Below are 20,743 nucleotides of genomic sequence, written 5' to 3'. Positions count from 1 at the left end.
TAGTGTGTTAGGTGTGTTATTTAGCCTTAGGGGCTGTTTTTGTTTGGCACAGTGACGTTGTGACGTATGTGTTACCTGCTTTCTGTTGTGGGGTGGGGGTTGCTTGGGTGTATGCTTAGGAGGTCTCTGTTGTTTAGGCAGGTTCTTATTTAGTGCCTCCGAGTATGTTTTTGCGTGTTTCTGAGAGTTGTTTTCTGGTGCAGCTATGGTTGGTCTATGTGAGTCTGGTAATGTGGTGCTAGTGTTGCCCTTCTCCTTGTGACTGGTTGATCCAGTCGTGGGTTGAGAGAGCTTAGCCTCTAGTTTGGCTGTGTGCTGCATCTCTCACATATGTTTGTGTTGGTTGGGAGGAGGAGGGGGTTGTCTGTGTACATGAGGCAATTGTAACATTGCCTCAGGATGCCCAGATTCACCAGCTGGACCGGAGAGCATGATAGTTTTATTGAAGAGAGGCAGTTGTAATTGTTATGAGTAATAATTAAGGTGCAATACGTTTGATTAATCATACTTGTCTATATAAACACACTTATAAAAACCCGTTGTAAAAGGCTTTGTGCAATGACTTTTGTACAATAACCAATGTACCGCTTTATGCACTGGAACAATTTCTCCTCTTTCCCTTATCTCTAGGGGTTCCCCAAGAATCCATATTTGTTCCTTTACAGTTCAACGTATTTTACAACTGCCTTTCGTTACCTTCGCAGAGTGGCACCCCAGACATGTAACTGTATTTACTGGAGTAAATGTGCAGCCTCCTGAGTATGCGCGTTTTACAGACACAGCATGCTGATATTGCCAAACTGTATGCCTGCATGCGTACTAGCAGGAAGCTCCATAGCAACATTCTTCAGTCTCAGCCTTTGTACAGGTTTTGTACCAAGCAAAAGGAGAACAGCTACAGTCATGCCCCTGCATAAGGGACGACTTCCACAGACCCAGGTAATTACAGACCCATAAGTCTGATCAACCTCAGTTGAAAAGACATGGAAAATATATCATAGAACTAATTAATCAGGACAAAGGGAACCTCCAAATACTGGACCCTTCTCAGTTTGGATTCATCAAGGACTGGTCACGCTTACTCTACCATGTGGAATTTTTTGAAAAGGTCACATAAGTAATGGATCAAGGCAAAATAGTAGACACTGCATACTGGCCAGATCTTTTAACACAATTCCACACTCAGGCATAGTAGAAACGTTACATAAACTGTGAATAAGCCCATATGTAAGCCCAACAAAAGGCCAAATCTCAAGTAGAAAAATCATCCCTGATCAGCATTAGTAAGAAATTGAGGGCCCTCATCAAGTCAACTAAAGCGAGTTTTGAAAAGAAAGTTGCCAAGGATGCCAAGGATAACCATAAGGCCTTCTATGGTTACGTCAGAAACCTAAATGGCAACGCTCAGGTCTGTTCTGAGCTAGTACAAAATGGAACAAAATACACTGACCCCACTGACATTGCCAACATCTTGGCTGATAGGTTCAGTGCAAATCCCCCCCCCCACTACCTACAGGGCCTATTACCATTCCAGGGAATTGTGTAAGTCCAATTATTACTGATACGTTGGTTAACAAGGCTCTATCTAAAGCTAAAAACACTGCCTCCATGGGACCAGATGGTGTCCCAGGCTGTGTCATACGCGAGCTCCAAAAGGAATTAACCATGCATCTTAATACCCTGTTCAGTCTCTGCCTCTCCACAGGATATGTGCCCATAGAATGGCGCACAGCAACGGTGGTCCCGCTACACAAGGGTGGGGACACAACTGACCCTGGGAACTACCGACCAATAAGCCTGACCAATCTGATCTGTAAGGCTATGGAGTGAATCATTATGGAACTCATAAATGGAGAGATTAGGAACCTCCAGTCACTGGATCCCTCACAGTTTGGCTTCGTCAAGGGCAGATCATGCCACCTGAACCTGGTGGATTTCTTTCAGAGAGTTACTCAGGCTATAGATAAGGGAAAGGAGGTACACACGGCTTACCTTGACCTTGCTAAAGCATTTGACAGCATTCCCCATTCAGGTATTATTGATAAGCTCACTAGCCTGGGCATAAGCCCTTACGTCACAAGATGGATCGCAAACTGATTCTCAGACAGATCCCATAAAGTAAGAGTAGCGGGATCTATGTCCGAATCTAGACCAGTAACAAGTGGTGTGCCTCAGGGCTCTGTCCTGGGGCCCCTCCTGTTTGGCATATACTTCTCAGAAGTACAGGCAAGCACGGAAGGGCTGTGGCTGACTAAGTTTGCAGACGACTGCAAACTGGGTGCTATAATAGAGTCTCTGGCCGACATGGAGATCCTCCAGAAGGGCCTAAATGAAACTGATGCATGGTGTCAAAGCCATGGTCTCAAGCTAAATGCAACAAAATGCGTAGTAATCCCCTTTGGAAAAAACAGATTACCCACAAACTACAACATAGGAGGTAATCCCCTGAAATCTGAAGAAGAAATAAGGGATCTAGGGACCCAAGTAGATAGTCAGCTTTCCTTTGATAACCATGTTGACAAAGTAGTTAGAAAATCCTTCTATGTGACCCATCTGATCACGAAAGGGTTCGCATCAAGATCTAAGGATGTAATGGTGCCCCTCTACTCTTTCCTCATCAGACCCATTATTGAGTACAATGCACCAATTGGAATGTACCTGGCTAGACATCTCCAGCAGCTGGAGAGACCACAGAGGTACCTAACCAAGAGGACTACTGGCCTTAAACAGTTGCCCTATGCAGCACGATTGAAAAAGCTAAGTCTGTTCTCTGTTGCATACCGCTTTCTCAGAGGTGATCTCTGTCTAACATACAGAGCCATGTCCAACCCAGAATTGTTGAACATGCTCCATCTTAGCAAAACCAAATCTACTCGAGCTACACGCTTTAGGGATATAAACCTCAACACAACAATGAATAGAACATGCTAGAGGGATAGATTCCCTTCGCAGAGACTTCACTTACTATGGAACAGGGTCCCGATCTACATAAGACAGAGCCCCTCACTATCACTCTTCAAGAGGAACCATGATGAGTGGATGGGTAACAGAAAGTTCACACTGGGGATCACACCAACAGCACTACTAGATAGGGGCCAAGGGTACTAGCTGCTAGCACAAGGGTCTAGGGAGCTACTAAAGGGGTGGTGAATACCACACAACGTGGCTGGGCTAATATATGCCTTTGGGCAGATAGCCCAGTACCAACCTATGAACCTATGTCAACTGCTGGATTGCCAGCTGATTCACAAATATGATTCAGAAAAGACCCACAAAAGGACTAGTCACAAGTGGAGGATCCCAGAGTTATTTGCTGAGACTTCTTCTGTTTGGCATCTACTTTTCTGAAGTAAAAGCTAATAACAAAGGGCTCTGGCTGACTAAGTTTGCAGATAATTGCAAGCTAGGAGCAGTAACTGAATCCCCAAATGACTTAGCCATCCTGCAGGAAATGTTGCCCCAAATAAACAACTGGTGCCAACAATCATGGACTAAAACAAAATGCCAAGAAATGCATTATTGTATCTTTTGGGAAGTCATCTATCTCAAGGAACTGCCACATTGGCAATAGGCTCTTGAAAGTTGACCCTGTTGTTCAGGACTTGGGAACTTTTGTCCACAGTGACTAACTTTTGACCGACATGTATCTACTGTTGTAAGAAAGTCTTTTTGTATAACAGTGCTCAGAGACAAAGAGATTGTGTCTAGCTCTAGGGATGTTATTGTCTCCCTTTATTCAGCCCTCATTAGGCCAGTCATTGAATATAATGCCAAACTTGTCGCCACTTAAACAAACAGAAGACAGGCTTCAGGAACTTGCAACACTCAGAAAGAGTACCAAAATGGTTTAATACGCCAAACAGACGTACGTCAGGGACAAACGATAAGTATAAAGCGCTTTTCGTCTGGAAAATTCCAGACTTCCTCAGATACATTCCCTTACATTCATTTCCTGTAGTTAAATAATTCTAAACAGTCACATGACTAATTAATTACATTTAAAATTACTGTTAAAATAATTCTGGTAAAAAACCTCAATTATATTTATTTGTTTACACTCCAACTTGATAAGGTGCACAATGAAAGTATATAACCTCAAGATACATAGCGTACCTATGTACGTATGTAAATATATATATGGTCATTCAGACTACATATTCATTAAAACAATCCCAAAACCATTAAAAAAGAAGTTGAAAGTCACTCTGTCTATCCTAAATGACAGAGGCTTTCTGGCAAAAATCCAACCCTCAGAAATTTTAAATTTATAAAGTTAATCTTATATATTGCAGTGTAGTTTAAATTAATATTCTAATTGAAAAGAAATTAAAATTAATTTCAGGCACAAATTTGCAACAAAACACCTTAACAGGCTTTTAAGCTTCAATATGCATGCTATAGAATATATTTCATTCAGGCCTGGGGGGGCTACAAGAGTTTAACCTAAGTTGCCATTTTAATTCAGATTTTTCCAACAACAACTTACAGGGTCCACCTCTAGCAGAATTACCATTCCCTATTGGTGTCACTTGTGTGATCACTTTAAACTTAAACAAATGAAGGGGGTGCTCTTCACAGTGCCTAGCTAGTGCGTTGTCCAACTTATGCTTGTTAATAGCTTGAATGTGTTCATAAATCCTGTCCCGTAACCTACAGTCAGTTTTTCCAACATAAAATACCGGGCAACACTGGCACTGTGCCAGGTACACTACAGATTTAGTATTGCAGTTGAATTTTTCTTTTAACAAATGGTTCTTATTTCTAACAGAGAATTTTGTACCTGTCCCAATGTGTTTACAATAACTGCACATATCCCATCTGTACATCCCTGCGTTTCCTTTACTGATTCTTAGTGGGATTTCCATTACATTTTTCATGTTTTTACCCTTTCTAAAAGTTACAACTGGATAGTCACCTACTTTTTGTAAAGTATCTTTATCTGTGCTAAATAGGTGCCAATATTTTCTTAAAATTTTCTGTATTTCCTCAGATTCAAGGTTAAATGTTGATGTGAATACAAGAGAAAAATAATTATTTCTATTTACATTTAACCCCCCTCTACACATATCTATTGGCGAATGTTGCACTACATCTGTTCCCTCACTTGAAATAGCTATCACAGTCCGCTTACTCAAGATAGGTTTAAATACCCCTTTGTCGCGTTTAAGCTGGACTTCTGAAATGATGTTAACCAATAAGTTTTTTGGATCACCCCTATGGAGGAACATTGATTTTAGATTTTCACACTCCACTCTAAAATCTTCATCTTTAGAAGTCATTCTTGCTGCTCGCACCACCTGTCCCTTAACCACCGACTTTTTTTGGTGGTATGGGTGCGAGCTAGTAAAGTGTAAGAATGAATTAGAGTAGGTGCTTTTTCTGAAAATCTTTGCTGTATATCTTTGTTCCTTAACATATTTATAAAGTTCATCGTCAAGGTATCTAATTTTTTCCTCCTGATAGTCATTAGTAAATTCCAAAAAGTTTGTGGTACCATTAAAATAGTCCACCAAGTCCTTTGCTACTCCCTGATCTCCCTTGATAATCAGGAAAATATCGTCCAGGAACCTAGTATAAAATAAGATGTTATCCATATGTGTGTTATTCAGTGCATAGTTTTCTTCCCAAGAAGTCATCACTAGGTTAGCAAAGCTTGATCTGCATGGGGACCCCATGGCAACCCCTATTTTTTGTAAATACAGGCTGTCATGGAATGAAACAAAATTATTTTTCAGGACAAGGCCCAATAATTTATCAATCTTTGTTTATTCTCAGGGGCTTGTTTTACCCTTAATAGTTCAATAACCCATTCTATGTCCAAGTCATGGGGGATGGATAAATATAAATCATGTACATCCACTGTCAAAAAATTACATTCCTTGTTAAACACTAATGAGTTTATCTGTTCAAGGAATGTCCATGAGTCTTTACATATTTGCTGTTCTCTGCTCACATAGTTCTTAAGTATAGAGTCTATCACTTTGGCACATAGGTATGTGATTGACTGTCTGGCATCCACTAAGGCTCTCATTGGTGGGTCTATAATGTCCTTATGTATTTTTGGGACTCCAAATAAAATGGGTAACCTAGGTGATGGCATTGAGAAGTATTGGTTTGTTTGTATATCATATGATGTGGTACCTCTTATTTAACCAGATTATTAAGTCTGTGATTTTATCCAAGACAATATACTACATGGATGGAAATATATCAACCTTAGTCCATTTGGCAATCAAAAAATATATATAAATATATACATATATACTTTGCATGTAAAAAATCAATTGTAAAAATCATATTCTATTTTCATAATCTATTAACAAAGATATATATTATATATAATATATAATATAATATAACATAATATAACATATAAAGATATTGTCTTGGATAAAATCACAGACTTAATAATCTATTTAATAATCTGGTTAAATAAGAGGTACCACATCATTATAAATTTTATTTAAAGTACATAAGGGTTATATTATTATGACAGCTACTAAGTAGTGCAGGACCAGCTCGAATGTCACACTGATGGGGGAAGGGATGGGAATTTAACATGTGTACTGATAGCACTTTGTTTGACAGCACAATAAACCACTCCATTGCCTGACAAAAAGTATATATATATTTAGAAAGCTTGTGAGGAAATTATTATTCTATTTTTGTTTTACTTGGATCGCTTGTCTGTGTGCTTAATAAAGGATTTTCGACTGGAAACTGACTGCCTGTCTTGCTTGGATGACTTTCGAATACTTAGTAATTCTGTACAATTATATATTTTTTATTTATTTATTTATTTATTTTTTTTAACTTAAGATGAGTTTAAGTACGCTACTTCTACTACTATTGTCTGATCTGATCAATATACAGTGATTAACTACAGATATATGGACTGAAAATCTTCCACACAGAGAAGTTTCTTACACTGTTTTGTTTTTGGACCAACTATACTTGTTTAGTGGATTGTTTTGAGACTTTGGGGATACCACAGAGATTACTTGTTCCTACAATTCCCATTTTTTCCTATGTAGTTTGCTCCTACCCTTTTCTAAAGATCTCAATTCCAGTTGTTTTATCTCTGTTACTATATGCACTACTTCTAATATAGTTGTTTAGATTTTGATTTCCATTGTCTAGTAATTGATTTTTTGGGGGGCAGCCATCATAATTATACACAGCAAGGCCTTACCATGTCTAGGTAGTTCTGATGGTGTATCATAGTTCAGAAAAATCATTTTCTTTGTCACACCAGTCTACCCATCCAGCATCTCTTACAGTGCAACCCGCAGGGAATACTTAAAGTCTACCAATTCACTGCACTCTCTTGTTCCCAAGTACCTCTTTCTTCCCTGTCACATCTCCAACATTTGCTGTCTACCTGAGGAGAAATTCTTTTGAGTCTACTTGGGGGATAAAAATATCTATGTAAACATTTCTAAGCAAAAATCCTAAATATTCTAGATTTTGTTGCATATTTGGGAGACAAAAGTATATCCTTCCATTGTTTCTTTGTGAATTGCTTATCCATTCTTTCTTCCCAACCCTTTCTAACCTCCTCTGATTGATTCTTATAGTTATCATGCTATATTGTATATGCTCTACTAATCATTCCTTCATCAGAGAACATTCTGGACAATAGAACAAATTCTTCTTTAGACGATGATACCTTCCTCAAGGAAAGCCAATTCCTTTCAAAAATGTTCATCTGCCGACATTACCCCAAACAGCTAGTAGAAGATGTCCTTCAAGAAGTGGCTTCTCACAGATCAGACAGACACCCACCCATCTTTACTCATGGCTTCACCCCCCGGGCGACCACCACAACTACTGAACCCAAGAACAGAAACTGTAGTTTCCCCACCCCCATCAGCCGAGATATGCAACCCATTAGGGATATCATTGGCAAAAACTGGAACATAATAAGAGCGGACCACAACACCCACCAGATAGTGGGTAATGAGCCTGTCTTCTCATACAAGAAGACCAGAACGCTCAAACAAACCTTTGAAAGGAAAGAGACCCCAATACTCAGGAATGGCGCAGACCCCCATGAGCCTGCTAACCCACAAAACCCCAAAGGTATGGGCCCTTGCAAGCATTGTGTAGTCTGCCCTTTCATACACTCAGGCACATCCTACACTTTTCAACACTGCAACATCACGATGCAGTTCAAAGCCCAGCACGACTGCCACTCAAATTTTCTAGTCTACGCAGCCTACTGCGACCAATGATCTCCTTCTACATTGGAAAAACAGTTAGAAAGCTCTCAGACAGGGTGAAGGAACACCTTGCAGCCATCAGGCATAATGACAGTTACAATGCATTAAGCAGACACGCCGCGACCTGCAACGGCTTCGCCCGTTTTAAATTTCTGGTGTTAGAACAGGTCCAGCAGTTTTTTGGAGATTGCAACACACTACTTGGAGCTGTGGTAATTAAGATGGCAACTCCTCCTTGAAGCAGATACCTCACCAGGGCTCAATGAGAATCTCAACATTAAATGTGCATTAAAGTGGTACAACTAAAAAGTTGCAGCATGCCCCCTAGTGGCAAGATGTTAGCAGATAAAACCTTTTGTTTTATAGCAGTGTCTCTAATTAGTCCAAATACTACTGCATTGGTGTAGTCTATCTACCAATCATAGTGAAGTATTTTTTATACCAGTTAGACTATTTAAAGCTCGCACAGTACTGCAAATGCATTACATTTTGCTCTGATAAAGTTCGATTGTTATCAATAAAGCGAACGAAAGTGCTCAGCAAATAACAGTTCTGGCTCAGCGTCTATTCATTGGATTTCTGTTTTTCTTTTTAACAGTTCGGAAGTTTTCAGTAGTATATATATATATATATATATATATATATATATATATATATATATATATATATATATATATACATATATATATATATATCTTCCCCTTACAGGACCCATGGTAGCACTTCTCTGTTGCAGATTCTTTACAATTTACCTGACAGCGTTGTCCTTGCCTTCGAACAGAGAAACGAGTGTGCTACCATGGGTCCTGTAAGGGGAAGATCGCTGAATGAATCGGCCGATGTTATGAACTGTCGTGTGATGTGGTGCTGTGATGTGAGTGTATATGTATGAACTGTCGGTGAACTATAAGAGAATATATATATATATATATATATATATATATATATATATATATATATATATATATATATATATATATATATATATATATATATATATATATATATAGCAATAGAGAGAGAGATTTGTCTATCTGTCTATCTATCTATCTATCTATCTATCTATCTATCTATCTATCTATGTTGTGGCATTGTTATTACTTAAATTGTGAACCGGGTGTCATTCTCAAATCCCCTTCTGACATGCAGAAGCTACAACTTTAACTTACACATGTTAATAGCTGGTGCTCAAAAAATGAACTAAAGCAAAATGCTAAAAAAGTGCAACATTATTGCATTTGGTAACAATTCCTCAACCCAGCTTATAGTGTAGATAGCACCTCACTCTGAAAGAAAAATGATGTGATAGTCCATGGAATGTGGGTAGATAAGGCCCTCTCCTTCCATCATCATGTTGTAACTGTGTAGGAAATCCTTCTATCTCATGCAGTTACTCACAAACGATGTTTCCTCAAGAGCCATGGAAGTCCTGCCTCTCTGTACTCCACACTGATTAGGCCCATCTTAGAATACAGTGCCCATTTTGGGATGTATCTTACTATTCATATTAGGCAGTTGGAGAATCAAAAATATCGCATGCCTAAAAGACCAGAGCTACCAGGAGAGTCTGGGGGCTCTATCCTTGTGTTTATTCCTTAAAGATAATTGGTTCCTTACTTTTTGGGCCATTAGGGAGTCAGCAGTCCAAGGCCTCTTGATCATCTTCACAAATCAAACAATCCAGTGAACACTAGGACTACAGACCTGAACCTACTTCTGCAAACAAATCATGGTATAGATATCAATGTAGCAAACAACACCTACCCTATCTCTGGAACAAACTTCCACTCCAGAACAGCTAATTAGTGGGAGGAGCTGAAACACAGCATTCCTCAGTTAACTAGAAATGTTTGGAGGCATCCCTATTTAGCTGGAGTGCTTGTCTGACTTTTATTTATTTATTTTATTTTATTTTACATTTGTTGACCGGGCTAGTCCAGCTGGATAATTTCCATTTTCAGTGGAGGCCCGGGGAGAAAAGCTCCACAATTAAAACAAGGTTAAACATTTAAGCAACAATGCATACATTTTAGTGTAGTAGAAAATACAGCGAAAAAAACAGGTAAAAAACAAATAGCCTAAGCTATATATTCATATATTTTTTTTTTTTTTAGAACAGTACAGTAATTTAGTCATTTGAAATAGCAGGGAAAGATAGTGATTTTACGTGGGAGGTATGGCTGAAGAGCGAAGAAGTCATTTAGTCTGGATTGGTACAGGAGCAGAGCCAGAAGTTGTTAAGATGTAATAGAAGTTGTTTTATGAAAAGTTGAAAGGAGTCTAGTGAGGTAATGTGTGGGGAGGTTATTCCATATTTTCCTATGGAGTTTGAAAATAGACAGTTACCTGCTGAATTTGTAATTCTAGTTGTGGTGACTTGTATCTTTTCGCAGATACTGTTTCAAGTTTTTGTAGGGAGTAAGGAGGTTACTGAGAGCTGGTGTTTTGTTGGTTGATAAAGAATGTTATGTGTAATTAAGAGTTGTTGATAGATAAGCTTGTTAGGTAGTTCTAACCATTGTAATTGTTTTAAGTTATTACAGTGGTGAGTTCTGTACTGGGATGCTGTGGCAAAACGGGCTATATTATGATAGGATGTAGTTAGTTTTTGCAGGTTACCTTTAGAGAGATTGGTGTAAATAGAGGAAGCATACAGTAGGGTGGAGATAAGATGTGATTGAGCTAAGGTGGTCCGTGCTTCTGGAGTAAGGAAGGGTTTTATTCTGTACAGTGAACCTATCTTTTTATTTACTGCTTTTATAGTGTTATTGATATGACAGTCATAGTTAAGATTATTATCAATAGTAACACCAAGCAGTTTGGTAGTAGAGTCTGGGGAGATAAGAGAATTGTCAGCTGCAGTAATAGTAAAATTTAATTGAGGAGATTTGTGGGTAGGTGAGAATAGTAATAGTTTTGTTTTCTTGGAGTTGAGAAGGAGACATCTTTTTGAGAACCATTGTTCAACGGTTGAAAAGGTAGATTGTGTGAGTGACTGGAGTTCAGATTGGGTGGGAGCTGTACAGATGATGGTAGAATCATCTGCATATTGTATGCAGGTAGTGTTATGGATAGATGATTGAAGATCATTAATAAAGATAGAGAATAAGAGTGGGCCTAATATTGATCCTTGAGGTACTCCTAAGGAGATAGGTAGTAGAGCAGATAGAGAATTTTTCCAGAGTACTGCTTGTTGTCGGTTTTCAAGGTAGGATGAGAACCACGTTAAGGAGGAAAAATCCAAGGCAAGTGAGTTTAGTATGTGTAGGAGAAGTTTATGGTTGACCATGTCGAAGGCTTTTGACAGGTCTAGGAAAAGAGAAGCAGTTAGCTTGTTATTATTACGGTTACAGTTCATTGTGTTAGTAAAGGAAAGTAGTGCAGTGGTCGTACTATGTGAGGGTCTAAATCCATGTTGAGTGTTTGCTAGTAGGTTATTTTGAAGGAGATGGTTAAGTAGTTGTTTGTGTATACATTTTTCCATGATTTTAGCTAGTGGAGATAATAGTGCTATTAGGGTAGTTAGAGAGGTCAGTGGATTTGCCTCCTTTATGTAAGGGTATGATGTGTGATATCTTCCAGATTGCTGGAAAATCACTTTCTTTTATGGATCTGTTTATTAGGATCGAAACAGGGTAGGCTATAGCTTTTGCTGCTACCTGAAGGAATTCAGCAGGAAGCTTATCTGCTGAGGGGTAGTGGGTTTAAGTTTTGTAAGAGATTGTATGTAGGAGGTGGGTATGGGTTGAAGTTGAAGGGAAGGAATGACGTTGTTGGTGTTACTTAAGATCAGTTGGGAAGCATCAGGGGATAAATGGCTTGCTAGTGTTTGTATGGAAGTAGTAAAGAAGCTATTGAAGTTATTGGCTATTAAAGAGGGATTATCAGGGTCTAGATTCTGTGGGTTAGGTGTTACTATTTTACCTGGGGTAAGTAGATGATTGATAGTAGACCAGAACCTTTTTGGTTCTTTTTTTGTGGATTGCTGAAGTTCTACATAGTAGTTCTTTTTGTCTGAAATAATAGCATTTTTGGTTTTGTTTCTCAGCTCTCTAAAGGTTTGATAGTCTGTTGGGTCTCTAAAGTAGACCAGAGGAGAGTGGAAAAAGTATCAGGGAAGGAAGGGGGAATCAAGGCAAGAGAAAGTATCCTCGGGGGAGAAGATGAGACAGAGAGGTAAAGGAGGAAAAGGATTAGTATAAGGAGGGGAGAATAAAAGTGTAAGGCAGAAGTCAGTACTAATATCCCAAATAGGGATGAGAAAAGTATAACATCTAGTGGACAAAGTAGTAGTGCAGTAAGCAAACAAGGGAGCTACCAGGCATGGAGCTGTACTAGAAGAGAGGATAGCCTATGTGGCCATCCGAGGAGACTGTGAGGGAAATGAAGGAGTAAGGAGGGGTAGCTGCTGGCTGCTTAGCTAGTGGCAGTCTGAAAGTTTAGCAGGAACATTTAGTTAAAACGTAATATAGCATGACTAGGTAGACATACTCTCTTTTTCTGGTGGTAGAGGGTGGTAGAAGAAGACAATGTCCTGACCGAGTCCAAGGGTATTCTGTGGGAACACCCTAATAGTGAAATTAGAGGGATACACCCCAGGCAAAGACACAGGGTTGTGGAGGGATAGCTGTTAGAGGAGGGAGAGGACAAAAGATAATGTTAGAGTACAATATTAACATACAGGGTTACAATTCAGAGTCAAAATGCAATAAAAGACAGGTTATGCAACTGGTAAGCAAAGCAACGTTACACATAGTTGATATAACTCTTTAGGATGTACATATTAATGGTGAAAAGTACATTTCAAATAAATAACTGTATAGCTAATAATATATAGAGCCTAGTGTTACAGCAAATCGCCACACACACCAGAGTAATGCAGTGAACGCATTCATGTTAACATAAACAATTCAATTGAAACACTTTCCAGTCTCTTTAGGAGGTGTAGATGGTGTAAATAGCAAGTCATAACACGGAACGCTATTGCGTATACAGAAATATGATATGTGAAAGCAATAGGTGTGAGGACTAGGATAGGAGCAGTCCCAATGTAAGGCAAACCTAATAACTAAACGCATTCACTCCTAAGTTAGCAACAAAGTCAAGAGCAGTCACTTTAAAAGACCAAGACCAAGACTTGCTTGCTGTACTCTGCCTGACTATTGGTAATCTCTGTCTACATTTTGTTTTTCCCACCCATCCACCCGACTGTTGTTGTACTTTTACACTTGATGGCTTTAAGTTGCCCAGCCCTACTATTAATCTGATTTTGGACACTCCTTCCCAGTCCCAACTCATGAGCTCATTCGACTGATTATAGAGAGATCAGTGGGACAACACACCCCCTTAGTTTCTTAACTTTGAATTATCTTCTGTTTTCTCCCTTCCCACTTAACTTAATTAAGTAAATAAATAAATAAAGCACTTTATTGTGCTATTTTTAGTGTAGCTGTAGTTCTTCCTGCATTATTACTTTATTTTGCTTTTACTGCTTCTTCTTAAAAGTGTTCAATTGCATTTATTCTGCTGCATTTATTGCTGTTCACTAGTAGCCTGATTAAATTGTAATTGTTATTCTAAGTGTCTTAGTTTTGATACCAGCGCTTGGGATTCAGGACAGTTATTTTCCATTATGAAAGTTTGAGGTCTACACTTTTGTGGGAGGAGAGGGTAGCCTCTACCCTTCTGAGCTGGTACTTGCTGGCTGAAGGCTTATTGTCCCTGCTGTTGTAAGTGTCTATGTTCTGGTTTAAGCACTTGGATTCCAAACCAGTTATTTTACATTAGGAATGTTTGTCGTCTAGACTATTGTAGCAGGAGAGGATAGCGTACATGCTACTAAGCTGGGAATTGCTGGTTGAAGGCTTATTGTGCCTGTTGTTGTAATTGTCATTGTTTTGGTTAAAGCACTTGGGTTCCAGACCAGTTATTTTACATTAGGAAGGTTTGTGGTCTACCCTCTTGTAGGAGTATTCTAATGAATTGTTGCTTTATTTAAACTGCTTGTTGCTATTGTGACTGTGATTTTTCTGCACTTTGAATTTCTAGTACTTCTGCATTTTGTAGTATAGGCTGGATTCAGGCTTGGTGAATCTAGACTGTTTCGTATCACTTGAACATTAAAACCAGCCATCTTACATTAAGAACCCCTCTCCCACACCACTGTGGCAGAAGTCTGCAGCCAAGGACCCATTTGAGTTGGGGATTGCTGGAATAAGGTTCAGTCTTGGGCTTTCCCATTGTTTACTTTGTTTAAAATTGTTTAACGTAACTTGTATTTAAGTTTCATGTTTGCACATGTTTGGGCTCAGTTTACCAGATCTGCACAGAAATTGGTGACTTTAGCCAGATATTTTGAATGAATCTGAACTAAATCAAAGGCATCCATTGAAATCTGCTGAAAGTAAGTATTTTTAAAGCCTACATTGCATTTTGAAAACTGTATTCTACTGAATTGCTGTTTTATTTAAACTGTTGTTGCTGTTGTGACTGTGATCCTCTGCACTTTGAATTTCTATTACTTCTGTATTATATAGCACAGGCTAGATTCAGACTTGTTGAATCTAGACTAAAACAACTATGTTACATTAAGAAGGTCCCCCTGCACCCGTGTGGCAGAAGTGTGCAGCCAAGGACCCATCTGAGTGTGGGATTGGTGGAATAAGGCTCAAGTCTTGGGCTTTCCCTTTGGTTACTTTGTTTAAAATTATTTAACTTCATTTGTATCTAAGCCTCATGTTTATACTTAGCTACACATCGTGCAACAGGGTTTAGCTCTGCTGTGTATAGCTGTGCGTAGCAGCAAATGCACAGAAAGGCAATTTTCCCTAGGTATTTGCTAGGGATCATTCCTAAGCTTTCCTGCTTCACTGGACACAACATAGTTGCACACTGTTGCCCTGTGAGCACCTCAGTTGCATGTTGCAAAGCATTGGTGCAGTTTTGTGCCCCTAGCCCTCCATAGAATAACCACTTTTTCTTAGTCTTACAGTAAAAATGGTCCATCTAGCCCACCCTCCACACTAGTTACTACAATATAAACCTGCCATAATGGACGGAAGGTTTCCCACCATTTTTCCAGCCAGCCTGAATGGCATGGGCATCCTGAGGGAATGTGGCAATTGCCTCATGTATACTGACAACTAATTATTCCTAAAAACAAACAAATACAACATGTGAGAGCAGTATCTGTGCTATGAATTTTGAATCAATTCTCTCACCTAACAACAAACCAGCTCACAACGCATGAACCCACATATGTGAAGGTACTCACTAGAAGTTTACCTAAAGATCAGAAACCTCAGAACTGCAAATCTACTGTACACACTGCAGATCCAACAGAATCCACTACACATAATAATACACACAACAGTGTCTCAGCCAATAAGCCCCGAAAGCAAAACACCTCAAAACCAAATGTCTTGGTCATAGGTGACTCTAGTGAGACACACAAACGTCCCCCTCACCAGACTGGACAAGAAGATGATCCACTGCCTGTCAGGTGCCAGGATCTGTCAGATCATACACGCCCTCAAGTTCCTCAACAACCAGTACCATTATGACTGTCATCATAGTTCTTGTTGGAGTGAATGACTTCAGACATACCTCACTGGACTATATGAAGACAGATATGACTGACCTCTCAAATTATGTGTGCCAGGCAGTTATGTCACTAGCCCTAAACAGCATTCTACCTTCACCCAGGATGATGCCTCAATATAAACAAAAAATGATTGACTTCAGCAATTGGCTTAGCTTCTGGTGTCAATCCAAGGGAATCCAGTATCTGTCAGGCTGGGAAGATATGGTCGACAGATCACTCTGCTTTGCCAGAGATGGCCTTCACCTGTCGCCTCTTGGTTTCGTTTACTGGCAAAGGCACTTGCCACCCCCATAGTGCCTTTTTAGGCAATGTCATAACAACAAAATTCCTGATGTAAAAAAATCCACTACAAACAAACTCAAGGTCATGCTGCTTAATGCTAGGAGTCTAAACTAGAAACTGCATTTACTGGAAGCACTCCTTACCTTGAAAGATGTCTGTGCAATCACAGAGACCTGGTTCAAGGCTGCAGAGAGCACCCTGGCCATGCAAGGATACAATGCCTTCCACATGTTCAGACCTCAAACCAAGCATGAAAGAACCAAAGGCACAGGTGTATCCATCTTTATTAAAGACAAATACACCTCAAGACTGGTTAAACATTATGACTCCTAGAGCTCTCACTTCCTATACAGCCAAAATCCTTGGTTATTGGTGATTTCAACTGTCCTTACATCGACTGGGAGACATATATGAGCACAAACACATTCACCCTAAGGTGCCTGAACTTTGTTAATACAAATGCTCCAAAACAGATAGTCTCCACCCCTACAAAGGTCTCAAATGTCCTAGACTTAGTACTCACCAACATAGGGGGTCTCTGCCCTACCCCCTGTGTGTTGCCCTCCCCGGTAAGGTCTGATCATAAATCAGTCTCATTCGAAATAACAATCATACCTGACCCCCCCCCCAAGGAGCAAAAAGGACGAAACATTTCTCCAAAGTAAACTATAACCTCTAGAGCAATGGCATGAATAGTTTCAAACTCTCTGTTAACACTGTCAGCAATGACTGCTATACAGAGGTGTACACAAATGCCCTGTGTAAACACCTGTACAAATGCTTAGACTTGGCTGTACCTTAATGGATCAAATCAAGGCCTTCTCAAAAAAGTACGCCACCCGTGGTGGACATCAAGCATGAACAGGTTATACATCAAGAGGAAGAAACTAATGTCTAAGAACAAGAAGGAACTAACTCGGCAGAGAAAGGACACCCTCCAAAGGTTGAACAAGCAAGTTAGATATCTTATAAAGTCCTATAAAGCCAATTACAAAGCTATACTAGCATCCCTTGCTAAGGATAATAATAAGGCATTCTTTAGCTACCTCAAAAATCTAAAAGGGAAGACCCAGCTTTATGCTGAACTAGTAGTGGATGGCACCACTCAAATTGAGTCTGAGGATATCACCACCCTGCTAGGAGACAGATTTGGTGCAAACTTCACCCCCCTCTCCCCTTCAGACATACCCCAAAGCATACCTGTCACCATTCCTCTACCTAGTATCTCCAAACAGCAGGTAATAACTGCACTCTCTATGGCCAAAAAACACAGTCTGTTTGGGACCAGTTAACATCCCAAGCTGCCTACTAAGTGGTCTAAAACAAGACCTAGCAGAACTACTTGATACTTTCTTCAACAGCAGTCTAAGTTCTGGCTTTGTCCCACCAGAGTAGAAAACAGCAACAGTAAACCCCTCACAAAAAGGGGGTCCATCAACTGATCAAGGGAACTATGGACCCATAAGCCTAACCAGCCTTATCTGCAAGGCCATGGAGAGAATCATCATGGACCTTATCAACAAGATATATGTGTCCTTCATTCACTTGACCTGACCCAACATCATGGACCTTATCAACAAGATATATGTGTCCTTCATTCACTTGACCTGACCCAACATCATGGACCTTATCAACAAGATATATGTGTCCTTAATTCACTTGACCTGACCCAACATCATGGACCTTATCAACAAGATATATGTGTCCTTCATTCACTTGACCTGACCCAACATCATGGACCTTATCAACAAGATATATGTGTCCTTCATTCACTTGACCTGACCCAACATCATGGACCTTATCAACAAGATATATGTGTCCTTCATTCACTTGACCTGACCCAACATCATGGACCTTATCAACAAGATATATGTGTCCTTCATTCACTTGACCTGACCCAACATCATGGACCTTATCAACAAGATATATGTGTCCTTCATTCACTTGACCTGACCCAACATCATGGACCTTATCAACAAGATATATGTGTCCTTCATTCACTTGACCTGACCCAACATCATGGACCTTATCAACAAGATATATGTGTCCTTCATTCACTTGACCTGACCCAACATCATGGACCTTATCAACAAGATATATGTGTCCTTCATTCACTTGACCTGACCCAACATCATGGACCTTATCAACAAGATATATGTGTCCTTCATTCACTTGACCTGACCCAACATCATGGACCTTATCAACAAGATATATGTGTCCTTCATTCACTTGACCTGACCCAACATCATGGACCTTATCAACAAGATATATGTGTCCTTCATTCACTTGACCTGACCCAATATAGCTTCATTAAGGATAGATCCTGCTTATTAATAGGTTCATAGGTTCATAGGTTCATACTAGGCTATCTGTCCTAGGGCATTTATAAGCCTAGCCAGAGTGTGTTTGGCTTTCGCCACCCATTTTAAATTAATTTTGCTATGTGTTTTTTGAGGTTAGTATACTGTGCCTCTGTCTAACAGTGACACAGAAGTGATAGCCGGGGTAAACCTACGATCTCCCATCCACTCATCAAGATTCCTCTTGAAGAGAGTCAATGTGGGACTCTGCCTAACCTGGACTGGGATTTTATTCCAGAGTGAAGGGAGCCTCTGGGTTATGAATCTGTCCCTCCAGCATGTCCTATTTATTTCAGTGCTGAGGTTCAAGTCTCTCGAGCGCGTAGCTCGATGGGATTTGGATTTTTGAGGTGCAGCATGTCCATTAATTCTGGGTTGGACATGGCTTTATACGTCAGGCACAGATCGCCTCTGAGCAGGCGGTATGCCACTGAGTAGAGCTGGAGTTTCTTTAACCGGGCAGCATATGGCATCTGTTTGAGCCCTTTGATCCTCTTGGTGAGGTACTTTTGGGGTCTTTCCAGTTGCTGCAGGTGTCTGGTAAGGTACATCCCAAAAGGGGCATTGTACTCAATTATGGGCCTGATGAGGGATGAGTAAAGAGGTACGATGACCTCCCCTGATCTAGATGAAAATCCCTTCATGATTAGGTGGGCTATATAAAATGTTTTTCTAACCACTTTGGCCACGTGGTTGTCAAATGAGAGATTGCTATCAACTTGGGTCCCCAGGTCCCTAATGACTTCTTCTGTACTTAATGGATTACCACCTATGTGGTAATTTGTGGGCACTTTGTTTTTGCCAAAGGGGATGACTATACACTTTTTGGCATTTAGCTTGAGGCCATGGCTCTGGCACCAGTTGTCTGTTTCTATGAGGCCCTTTTGGAGGATGCTTGTGTCGGCTGGAGAGTTGATTATGGCACCCAGTTTGCAGTCATCTGCGAACTTGGTCAGCCACAGTCCTTCTGTGTTGGCCTGTACCGCCGAGAAATATATACCGAACAAGAGAGGTCCCAGGACTGAGCCTTGTGGGACGCCTCTTGTAACTGGTTTGGAGTCTGACATGGCTCCAGCAATTCTAACCATGTGGGTTCTGTCCTTGAGCCAGTTTGCAACCCATCTAGTGACATAGGGGTTTATATTTAAGCTGGTGAGCTTATCTATAATGCCCGAGTGGGGTATTGTATCGAAGGCTTTTGCGAGGTCCAGGTAGGCTGTGTGGACCACCTTCCCCTCGTCAATGGCCTTGGTGACTGTTTCAAAGAAATCAACCAGGTTTAAGAGGCAGGATCTGCCCTTAACAAAGCCAAACTGGGTAGGATCCAGTGTCTGTAGGTCCCCAATATCTTTATTTATGAGGTCCATGATGATCCTTTCCATAGCTTTGCAGACCAAGCTAGTCAGGCTTATGGGGCGATAGTTTCCAGGATCCGTTGAGGCACCACCTTTGTGGAGAGGGACCACTGTTGCTGTACGCCACTCTTTGGGTACATATCCTGTAGTAAGGCTAAGATTGAACAGTAGTTTTATGTTTGGGTTTAGCTCTTCTTGGAGTTCATGTAGGACGAGCCCGGGACACCATCTGGTCCCATTGATGCTGTGTTTTTGCTTTGGAGAGGCGGCTCTTACCTGAGCATCTGAGATGTCAGGGGCAGCACTCTGTTGGGATAGATATTTGTCCTTTTGGTGGGGAGAGGGGAGAAGTTTGCACTGAACCTGTCAGCTAGGATGTTGGCAATGTCTGTGGGCTCGGTGTATTTTTGTCATTTTGGACTAATTCTGAGCATATCTGGGAATTCCCACCCAGGTTCCTAACATAACTAAAGAAAGCCTTGTGATTATCCTTAGTGTCCTGTGCAATTTTTCTCTCGAAGCTGGCCTTAGACGATTTTATGAGTGCCCGTAGTTTTTGCTAATACTGATCAGAGATGCCTTCCTTTTGGGATTTTGCTCTATCATGTAGTAGCTTCCTCCTTCTATTGTATAGTTTGTTTATGGCTGGGGTCCACCAGACAGGACGCCTGCCTTTGGAGGATTGGGTCTTGGTTTTATTTGGGATTGCATGATCCATGCATTCCTGAAGGTGTTCATAGAATGCGTTTATAAAGGATTCTGCGGTCTGGGCCATATTTTCCACTGGCCCGGGGGCTTTGAAGGATTTCGCCTCGGTTTTGAGGCGTGTGAAATTTGCTTTAGAGAAGTTTTTCACTGTGGTTTTCTGGGCAGGGGGTGGGGTCGGGATGTGAATATCCAGTGAGATTAGTTTATGGTCTG

The sequence above is a fragment of the Protopterus annectens genome, chromosome 8.part0, assembly GCF_019279795.1.
Source record: "Protopterus annectens isolate FY-2018-M chromosome 8.part0, PAN1.0, whole genome shotgun sequence".
Classification (NCBI taxonomy): domain Eukaryota; kingdom Metazoa; phylum Chordata; order Ceratodontiformes; family Protopteridae; genus Protopterus; species Protopterus annectens.
The sequence above is the reverse complement of the archived record's forward strand: the minus strand, read 5'-3'. Positions refer to the sequence as shown.